The following is an 11570-nucleotide window of genomic DNA, read 5'->3' as shown; positions in this document are numbered from 1 at the left end:
AGTGGAGACGCTCGTATGGAATGCAGTTTAACACAACATGCTCTTTATCGTATAGTATTGCAGTGGAGACGCTCGTCAGGAGTGCAGTTTAACACAACATGCTCTTTATCATATAGTATTGCAGTGGAGACGCTCGTCAGGAGTGCAGTTTAACACAACATGCTCTTTATCATATAGTATTGCAGTGGAGACGCTCGTCAGGAGTGCAGTTTAACACAACATGCTCTTTATCGTATAGTATTGCAGTGAAGACGCTTGTCAGGAATGCAGTTTAACACAACATGCTCTTTATTACACTCCCTTTCTCTGGAACCCATGACAGACTGTCAGGGTATAATACTATTAATTCCAAGTGAGTATAAGTTTTTATAATTATCTTTATAACCCTTTGCCCAGAGGTTGTTTTCGAACTGGCCACCCGGCCCTTCCCAATGAGTGTACAGAAACCACACAAACAGCTAAGTAAAAATAATGATTTCTTTATTACAGGAAATTATACAATTGAATACAACTTATTTTATAAGATAATTGCAAAATCCCCCCTTTCAATCCACCATGCACGATATTTAAATGTAAAACCTATTCTAAAAACACCTAAAACCTTCCATTGTTAATAGGCTACTTGTGACTTCAGGGGGATATTATTTGTACAATTATTCAACTCCACACACTATATTACTACAACACAGTCCCGAACAATATAAGCAGCAGTTTGGTGAAAAGATAGTTCCAGTATATTCACCTGGGCCTCAAAAGTCCTAGAAAACTCTTTTGTTTGTAGGTCCTGTACTTAGTCCAAGTTGCCAAACACTGTCCCGGTAGAAACACCAACAAGGAAAGGTAAAGCTGAAGGTGACCGACCCAAGAACCTCCTTATCCATTTGTTTGTCGCTCCCCCCTCTCCAGCACCACGACACAGGATCCTGCAGTGGAAGAACAAAGAGCACTTGATGTCCACACTCCCTCTGTGTCCCTGGTCATTCACTACCTACACCCCCCATCTCAGCCCTCCCTACTCTTATTTGGTCTTCCGACCCAGCCACTGATACTTAAGTAGGGTAGGACTTCCTGTCTCGGTGTGAGAGAGCTGGCAGTCCATCCCTCAGTTGGTGCCGGTTTGCTCCTCCAAAGCGTCAGTCATGGAGGGGGGTTCCTTGAAGGGAAGCAGTACAACAACATGTCATAAACCACAATTAATAACGGGAACTATAAATGTTTCCGCCAAGTGTCATTACTTCTGAATCAATTGTCAAACGCCACACAGTCCTCTGCGTGATATTAATAGTCTTATTTTAATCAAAAAACGCTGCTTCAACAGTAATGATGGGACTGAAGCCTCAGCTGATTCGACCCCACATGAACCAATTGAAGCAAACAGTGTTACGAAGCAAAGCTTCATGTGGTTCATTGAACCACTAGGTCATGTGACCCATAAACAGCGTTTAGCAGGAGCTGATAGGAAGGAAACTATTTTTTTTGTACCCAATACGTACTCTTTTTGTCAGCAGTGCTCACAGTGTGGTGTTTCAGTCAAGCTGAAAAGAACTTTTTTTTTTTTTTTTTTAAATAACAACAAACAAAAGCATTAAGTATGTACAAACAGAACTATTATTGGTAAAAAAAAACAAAAAACAAACGTGATCTATTATAAGTGTATAAAGGATACAGAGTACACAATTTCTTTAAAAATGGAAACGGCAGGGATTCGAACTACTATTTTCTACCTCTCTATAGCTATATTATTATTATTTATTTCTTAGCAGACACCCTTATCCAGGGCGACTTACAACTTTAACATTATTTCACATTATACAGATATCACATTATTTTACATACAAATACCCATTTATACAGTTGGGTTTTTACTGGAGCAATCTAGGTAAAGTACCTTGCTCAAGGGTACAACAGCAGTGTCCCCCACTGGGGATTGAACCCACAACCCTCCGGTCAAGAGTCCAGAGCCCTAACCACTACTCCACACTGCTGCCCTGGAGCTATACTACACGCACCACTGAAGAATCTGCTTGTAAAGCATGAATCAAAATATCCTACTTATTCCACCATCTTACACGCTATGGTTGCTGAAGTCATCAAATTACGCTGTCTCTTATTTCAAGCAACAAGAGCTTGGTTTTATATATCTAGTATGATTATTTAAGAAGGTTTTATTGGTTAATCGCATGTGTGGTTGATATGTAAAATAAATATTCCAGGCAATTTCGATAAAAGCAACAGCCAAGCTCTGTCTTTAGAAAAAGCACTGAAATATTCCTTTATTCTGAAACGATTGTTTAATTTATAGATGCCCAATTAACCAAGAAAATGAAAAATGAAATTGCTTTGATATTGCATGTCAAAAGTGTATGAAATGTCACTCTATAACACATTGCCTTCTCTGAGCATCAGTGCAATTGTCCTCTAATAAAAGCCTTCTCTCTGGAGACAGGAGGCTGTCTTTACTCTCAATGTATTGAGTTGTGCAGATCTACCAAGAGATGGCACTAAAAAGCATGAAGCGCTTCATGTGCTTCAGCTCAGTGAATCTTTTTGCGAACCAAATGATTCAGAGGGTTCAGTGGTTTCACTTTTCCCATCACTATTCAACATCATAATTCAAGAATTAATACTCGGCTTTGCTCTCAGTTTCTGACCGGTCCTTCCTTCCATCAGGCTGCTGTGTCTTTATCCTTCTGTATTCCCTTTAGAGTTCCAAATAATCCTTGTTGTTACCATGCAGGTCTGTCTCTCTCAAGATGGCCAACTTCCTGTGTCCTCAGTTTGATTCCTCCTGGAACCACACGCTCCTTTTTGTACTTTTAGTTCCCTTTTCATAATGGACTGTCAATGATAGTTAATTGGTGCAAATGGATAACACCTGGCTGCATTTAGACTTTGGGGGATTGGACTATTTTCTCATTCTATTTACCTGAGCTGTATTACAAATAATAACACAAACTTAACAATAAATAACTTAAACACAGCAATACAAAATAAGCAACAAAAGTGCCTCATTTTGGGTAGTAAATAAAATAAAGTGTGAAACATAGCAAGTGCAAATGAAACCAAATCAATATAATAAATACAAAAGCAAAACATAATGTGCACAACCCCAACTAATTATAGGCACTTGTGACAAGACCACACCACCAGGTCACCACACTACCCAAATACAGTCCTGGTGGACCTGAGTGAAGACAAGCCGACATAAATACAGCTGGTGCTGCTTTATCGGGACTCCTCGGGAGAAGTAAAAGTATAAGAGGCTGTCCCAATTAAATGAGAGGCATTTGAGACAACCTTAGTCACACTTTTTTGTTTCTAAACGAAAAGAATAATAATGAAATTACATCACATTATGATTAAATGTTAACACTAGAACGACCAAGGCAGTCCTTTTGACTGTTTTTGGAATTTAAATTTAAATTGTGGTGTGTGTTTAAGATATGGAGTTGTGACTTTTCCTAAATATATGTACTAATTACCCTGACAAAGAAAGAATCGCGTAGCTGAAAAAATTTGCGAGATAAAATACTGTCATATATAAAACATATTATTATTATTTGTATTTATCAGTTGGGACTTGCAGCCAAGTATTGAAGTTTGATTATATCAGTCTGCATTCCTCAAGTGAGCGGTCTGTTGACATTTCTACTGTTTCAATGAGCCTCCTGATAGCCCATCAATCATCCTTGACAGCTCACAGCGCCAGGCTGTCTGCCTGCACTCCAGTTACTATAAGTCACATGTTTTTCTAAGATATTCTTGTTACACCAATACACATTGCAAATGGATCTCAAAGACGCAGGACAGCAAAGCAGTGTTTGGAATTACTGCATATTTTGCCAAACATAAGAACATAAGAAAGTTTACAAACGAGAGGAGGCCATTCAGCCCATCTTGCTCGTTTGGTTGTTAGTAGCTTATTGATCCCAGAATCTCATCAAGCAGCTTCTTGAAGCATCCCAGGGCGTCAGCTTCACCAACATTACTGGGGAGTTGGTTCCAGACCCTCACAATTCTCTGTGTAAAAAAGTGCCTCCTATTTTCTGTTCTGAATGCCCCTTTATCTAATCTCCATTTGTGACCCCTGGTCCTTGTTTCTTTTTTCAGGTCAAAGAAGTCCCCTGGGTCGACATTGTCTATACCTTTTAGGATTTTGAATGTTTGAATCAGATCACCGCATAGTCTTCTTTGTTCAAGACTGAATAGATTAAATTCTTTTAGAATTCATTATTTGAAAAGACTAAATCAAGGCATGCCTCCCCTCTAGTCGGTGCCTTGACAAATTGCGTTAGGAAGCAGTCATTTGTCATTTCCACCATTTCAATTTCATCCGTCGTGCTCCCCACCGGGTTCTCCCATTTTATACGGGGGAAGTTGAAATCCTCCATTAGTATGGCTTCTCCTTTTCTACACGCATTTCGAATGTGATTGTATAACAGATTATTTTGCTCAGCATCTGAATTTGGCGGTCTATAGCATATCCTATTCCTATTATTATGCCCTTTGAATTTTTGTCCATTATTCTGACCCATATTGATTCTGCATTGTTTTCTTTGTCCTGATTTAACATCTGGGTTTCAAGACTATTTCTTATGTATAGTGCTACCCCTCCACCTCTTCTGTCCTGCCTGTCTTTCCTATACAATGTGTACCCACTAATATTATATTCGTCTCCATCACTCTCAGATAACCAAGTTTCTGTAACACCTATCACATCGTAGTTACTTGTTAGTGCAGTAGCTTCAAGTTCTAACATTTTGTTTCTGAGACTTCTAGCATTAAGATAAATACATTTAATAGTTGTCTTACCTGAGTTGTTGACCTTGTTTTGATGTGGTCTCCCTTCTGTTTTTTTTTGTTTTCTCCCCCCTTCCTTTCTAGTTTAAATGCTTCTGGGCCTCCTCAAGGATCCTTTCTCCGAGCAGATTGGTTCCCTTTCTGTTACATGCAGTCCGAACCACCTATATAGATAGTCCTTGTTGTAGAATGTGCTCCAATGTTAAAGAAAGGTGAAGTCTTCCTGTGTGCACAACGATTTTAGCCATGCATTTTGATTTTGTATTTCCAGCTGTCTATATGGTCCTTTGCAAGGTGCCGGCAGTATCCCAGAAAATACCACAGTTTTGGTCTTGTCTTTTAATTTCCTTCCTAGATCTCTGAATTTGTTTTGCAGGGATCTTGGCCTGTCTCTTCCAATGTTGTTTGTACCGATGTGGACGACTACTACTGGGTCGTCTCCTGTTCGTTCTAGGAGCCTATCCACATTCTCAGTGATGTGCTTGACAGAGGCTCCTGGAAGGCAGCACACTGTTGTAGTAAGGGGGTCCAAACTGTGAACTGAACTTGCTGTGTTTCTCAATATGGAGTCCCCAACAATCATGACCTCCCTTCTTTTTGCTGCCTGGTCAGCACTGTTTATAGGGTCCTGGATGTTGTTTCTTTCATTCTCTTGATGTTGGTTTTGGTCATCTAAATGTTGAAGTGGCTCAAATTTGTTGGATGTCTGGATTTCTGGTTGTTGTGTTTGACGAAGTTTCTTTTTTTCCCTGCTTCTTCCTATCTGAACCCAGCTGTTTCGACTCTCTTCCATCTCCCTGGTGGCTTTCAGTCTGCTAGGGGTGCAGACTTCCATGAATTGTGGGTGTGTCAGCTACTCAAGTTCCTGTTGCTGTCTCATTCCTCCAGCTCCTTTTCTAGCAGGCTTAATCATTGAAGCAAGTCCTGGATCATGCAGCACTTTACTCAAACTTGGTTGAGCTCTGTTGGGTTTTCTCGGATTTCCCACATCATGCAGTTGTCACAGATTACTGGCTTGAAGACCATGTTTTTTTTTTTGTTTTTTTTTTGTGGAAGTTTAGTTTAGCTTCTGCAGCTGTGGGGCGGAGTGTCCCGCCCCTATGTATTATTATTTGTATTTTTGTTTGTGGCACAGATAAAAGCACCGCGTCTTTTGTTATTGCTTTTTATATTTAAAAACCCCGTGAGGATGCATGACTGATCAGCTACTGATTATTTATGCATCCTTACCAAACGCGTGCAGACTCTGGCTGAGGGGTAATAAGATAATTAACAACTAGTTAACCCCTCGGCCAGAGTATAAGAAGCTGCAGCTGTCCGTTCTGCAGGGGTTGAGTGTACAGAGGAGAGTACGGAGAGCGGAGAGCGGAGAGAGGAGAGAGAGCAAGGAGACAATACAATTGCTAAAACGTGCTGGATTAGCCAGCACGACACTTATTTGTTTGTCTGTCTATTTGTTTGGCCCTCGTGCCCTTTGGTTTCTGTTTTCTGTTTTGTTTAAATCTTTTGTTTGTTTATTTATTAAATACGCTAAATGCAGTTGCATTCAGCTTCACCCGCCCATCCATTGTTTGGTTTCTGTACTTCCTGGTCCATGACGTCATCACACCTCACCACTGCGAGCCAGCCTGCCACAAGCTGTCAACCTGCTTTCAAACTGCTTCTAACTGCGCTGTACTTGTCCACGACTGTATTTCTCCCACGATGTCGCTTCCACACGCTGTTGCTGGGAAGACTGCCTGCCTTTTGTTTGTTTGTGCTAGTGCTGCGGGCTCCGCCCCTCCCCCGTGTCTCAGAACGCTGCGGAATTTGAATCAGCTGCTCTGAGTTTCAGCTTGTTATCAGAAAAATACACACAGCTGTAAGGCTTTAAGCTGCAATGTTTTCTGATTAAAGCAACTCCAGATTTAATTTAAAGATGTAATTCCTCCTTTCTGCTTCTAACTGCGCTGTACTTGTCCACGACTGTACTTCTCCCACGATGTCGCTTCCACACGCTCGAACAGAACATCAATTCTGTCACAGCAAACACGGACAATGACAATCTGGCTCTGAAGCAGACTGGACACCAACATGCTCCGTGGTCAATGCCTCACTGCACTGTGCTACGCAAACCTGTCTTGCTCTGAAAAGCGATCTCCGTTCATCATTTGAAAATACTGTATCCCAATTAGATAAAGTGACGTCCCAATTAAACTACATAAATAGCATTGGGAAGAACTGTCTCCCAGAGTTGTATCCCATTTAAGCAGAAATCCTGATTATCAGTATCCCGTTTAGACGACACAGACGGTATAATAAACATTTGGATACATTTATTCAAATAAAGCACTGAAGACAACTGATAAAAACACAGACAGGAAACAACCAATAAATGATACAACACACACACACATACACAGTCCAGAGGCCACACCCCCATCTGTTGCTACCGCAGCTCAGATAGTTCTCATTCTCTCAGCCTCCTTAGCTCTCTCATCCCTGAAGAGATGCTCAAAGTCCCGTAAATAAACAGGGGGCACCGCTGCTGTTTTGGCCAACGATAGTCGATGATGGCAGGGTTACCCCTGTCTGCAGGCCGCTGCGGGGGAGATGCAGGGCTTCCATCAGGGCTGCCCCTGACCGATAGTGCTGGTGTCCCAGGCGATGGTACTGGCGTCCTGGGTGATGGTGGGTCTAGGTCCCTGCCCTGCTTGGGGACTGGAAAGCGCCTTGGTATCCCTATTGGAAATGTACACATTTTAATTGAAATTTTAATGCGATTTTTCATGTAATATAGAATTACTTCAGTAATACAACTGAAAGAAAATGGCAACACATTTGTAATACAATATTCTTAGCATGCTAATGCATTTTAAATATGTTAAATCATGCGTATAACACTGTAAATATACCTTTATGACAATTAAAATGCCAATTCATCACAATATGAATACATTTCTAAAGGCATTGTAAATAGGGCAGCAGTGTGGAGTCGTGGTTAGGGCTCTGGAATCTTGACCGGAGGGTCGTGGGTTCAGTTCCAGGTGGGGGGACGCTGCTGCTATACTCTTGAGCAAAGTACTTTACTTAGATTGCTCCAGTAAAAACCCAACTGTATAAATGGGTAATTGTATGTAAAAATAATGTGATAACTTGTAACAATTCTAAGTCACCCTGGATAAGGGCGTTTGCTAAGAAATAAATAATAATAAATACAATGTTAATACGAGATCAACATATTAGCACCACATTGATATTGGTATTAAATTAGCCAGTAAATGTATTTGTATGCCAATGTAATCACCACAATAATATATTCCTACTTATATTTAAAATAAAATATCACTACAATATAAACATATTGGCATGAGATTGATATTACAATATTATCAACCTATCAAAGTACTTTGATTTAATTAAACTATCAAAGTTCTACGTGTATTTAAAAACAAATGTCAATACAACTTAAATGCAATGGCATTACACTGAAATTGCTCTTGTAAGAGCCTATCAATGTGTTATGATTTCAATAAGATTGCATGTCCATGCAATATAAATATAATGTAATGCAATTGTAAATTGCATTACATTAAAATTGCATTACATAACCTGTCGATGTGTTTTTATTTCAGTGAGATCACAATATAAATATACACTTAAACATATTCAAAATTAAATGTCAATGCAATTTAAATAGAGTGTAATCACATATCTGTATTATATTGATAATAAATTGTAAACCTGCAATAAATGTACAATAATTGTATTTATAATATATTGAAATAATTGCACAGAAATCACATACATTGTATATAAGAAAGTGTATCACTAATAACCACAACACATTTCATTGAATTTATCTTTAAATTATCCAGTATTGTTACTATATAGGCACACACATATTATGTCAAATCATGTTTTAATTAGTTGTCATAGTTGTTATCTGGTTTCAAACCTACAACCAGCAGTTATGAGCAAACATCTTACCTGTTACGCCACAAACCAAGAGATCAGAAAATGTTTGTTCAGAGATTGATTAGAAGCTGACCACCCGCTTTAATTAAGGACAACGTCACCGGTCTTGTATTTCAAATAACTTGCATAACCCACTGTCCAGATGGGAAAGGAGACAGGATTGTAGCATTCTGTGGCCTTTGCTCCGGACCACTCAGCGCTGTGACGTCACAGTGGTCCGGACCACTCAGCGCTGTGACGTCACAGTGGTCCGGACCACTCAGCGCTGTGACGTCACAGTGGTCCGGACCACTCGGACCAGTCTGTCTCAGTGGACCACTCGTCTCAGTGGACCAGTCCGTCTCCAGCTGTCGCTGTTGTGTTAGCTTTTAATTTCAATTTATTACCGCTAACAATTCCACTGGTAAAGTCCATTGGGGGTGGATATATTAATTATTTGCATTTGACTGTAATATAAGTTGTGAGTGGCCTGCATAGGATAACATTCGACACTGCGAGTGGCTTGCGTAGGATTCTATTATATTATTTTATGGCGATCATTCCAGACACTAGCGCAACACACTCTTGTAGCAATGAATTATGTAACGTTGTTAAAAAAAATGAAATGGACACATTTGTTAGGCTATATAGGTATATTAGGTGGATGATAGATTCCTAACTCCTGAACCCAGTATATTTGCTGAGTGCAATATTTGTTGTTAGACATATACATTGGAATTTCTTAGTAATTACTGTGATACATATCAGTCAATCCAACAATAAGTAGCCATAAAGAAAAACAAAAATATGAAATGGTAATATAGAGTAACTACGACAGCCACTTCGTAGTAGACTACACAGGATAGTGATATAATAATATAATAATATATGCTCTTGACTATAGCTACGGCTTATTTTACTATTTTTACTTTTTAGCACTGTTTTACTATAGTTTCCCTGTTTTAAATATGTTTATACCTGTACTTCTATGGCTATTATCATTACCATTAATGTTAATACTTTATTTTTTTATTTTTTCACTGCTGATTGTTATTTTATTATTTTCCCTTTTTAAGAAAATACATATCGTACACTTTCTGGGTCAGTATTTTTACACGCAGCGTCCAGCCTACTTAACCACATATATTTTTAAAGTGAAACATAAGTATAGAATTCGAGATTCGAACCGCAGTCCTGAGAAATCCGCTTTCTTCTGGCTCACTCAAACCACGTATCTAATGCTCTATGCCAAATAACCAGCTGTTCAAAAGCAGGCATTTGAGCACTTTTTACAAAAAATGACGTCATCATAATGCAAGCATGTGCGATGCGAACAAACTTTTCTAGTCTTCTCCAGAAATGTGTTTCAGTCGTGGCCGGGTGACCGGAGCAACATCACAGCAAAACAATTGAGTATTAACTTATATGAAAGGAGGCAGCTAGCACAGCTCTCAGAGGGAAAACATCAAGTAGGCTACCATTAAGTTTCCAAAGAAAAAAACGCTACAAATATTTACCTCTACCTTTCATTGTTTAAAAAAAAAAAAAGATTTTACAACATTTGCAGTAGGCTATTGTTCATATCTCAATACATAAATGCAGCTGTCCTGTAAAAGTGGTATACTTAAAGTATGTTTGGGTTAAAATAGTAGCCTACTGATGACCCAAGTATACTACTTTATTATCATCACCATTTTCACAAGTGTCAATGCCTTCATACTTATTTCTTTTTTAATAGCCTATATAAAATAACCTGGACAGAGTATTAAGTTATTGACAATTGTAATAATTATATCAGCAAACACACATTTAACATGTTTGTTAATGGGAAAGGAATTGTATTGAGGGGGTGTTTGGAAATGGTATAAAAAATACAATAAAAAGGGTGGGTAGTTAAAGGATAAGGAACAATACTGAAACTTATTGACAATTAAATGGCTAGTCCGATTGGGTGAAGGCAGAATAATCAATACATTAACTTAGTCTTTTTTATTTACACGTCCAACATTTTCAAAAACATGAGAATTCATTCATTGCCATTCATAGAACATTTTTCAATCTGCTACTCAAACAAAAAATAGGTAAGGTGATGTAAAATTATAAACCCAGTATTGATGGCAGCAGAAGAAAGCAATCAACACTAGGCTTGTAATTTGCAATAAGCAGGTGGGTCAAAGTCTTGATTTGGTCCAGGATGAGGTCAGAAGATGTAATGGGCCTGCCCGCAAACTATCCATTAGCTCAAAAAATATTAAAACACTATGCAGACAGTTCAACATCCCGATCTGCAAGATCTCCTGCAGATCGAAACATTCAACTGTTTTCACGTTAATTCTTACAGAATCCAGCATGTGTCTGCTGCTAGTTCTGTGGAATACTTTCTAAATGAACAATAATAAAACCACTATCTTCTAGAATGTGCTGCATTATTCAATTTATTTCACATTATCCCACGAATATCAGCCACAGTGAACTTTAAAAATCCAAAAAATATGCAAGCACATTAAAAAAGCCTCTATCACTCCCCTCCTGCCTTCAAAAAAGCCTCTATCACTCCCCTCCTCAAAAAAACTACCCTCGACCCCACCTCCCTCCAGAGCTACCGTCCTGTCTCCCTCCTACCCTTCCTTTCCAAAACCCTCGAGCAGACTGTACACCGCCAGCTCTCTGCTTTCCTGTCCAACCACTCTCTGCTTGACCCTCTCCAATCTGGCTTCCGCTCTGCTCACTCCACTGAAACCGCCCTCCTGTCTGTCACCAACTCACTTAAGTGTGCCCGAGCTGTCCTCTCTCTCCTCTGTCCTAATTCTCCTCGACCTCTCTGCTGCCTTTGA

At 39.3% G+C, this 11570-nt stretch overlaps 1 long non-coding RNA gene across 2 annotated transcripts in view; it reads right to left on the bottom strand.

The window, feature by feature from the left end:
* Window positions 1-543: 543 nt before the first annotated feature.
* The window catches only part of LOC131737352 (uncharacterized), a 65936-nt gene continuing 54909 nt past the window's right edge, over window positions 544-11570 (bottom strand). The window contains exons 4-5 of one of the 2 annotated variants that reach the window (XR_009328973.1): window positions 2731-7521; window positions 544-1153 (exon numbers count right to left, since the gene is read on the bottom strand). This is a non-coding gene — a long non-coding RNA (uncharacterized LOC131737352). Of the gene's footprint in view, window positions 7522-11570 lie in introns of both variants that reach the window. The other variant, XR_009328972.1, reaches the window with a different exon arrangement.

This window comes from Acipenser ruthenus, chromosome 6 (assembly GCF_902713425.1).
Source record: "Acipenser ruthenus chromosome 6, fAciRut3.2 maternal haplotype, whole genome shotgun sequence".
In the NCBI taxonomy this organism is placed as follows: Eukaryota; Metazoa; Chordata; class Actinopteri; order Acipenseriformes; family Acipenseridae; genus Acipenser; species Acipenser ruthenus.
The sequence above is the reverse complement of the archived record's forward strand: the minus strand, read 5'-3'. Positions and strand labels throughout refer to the sequence as shown.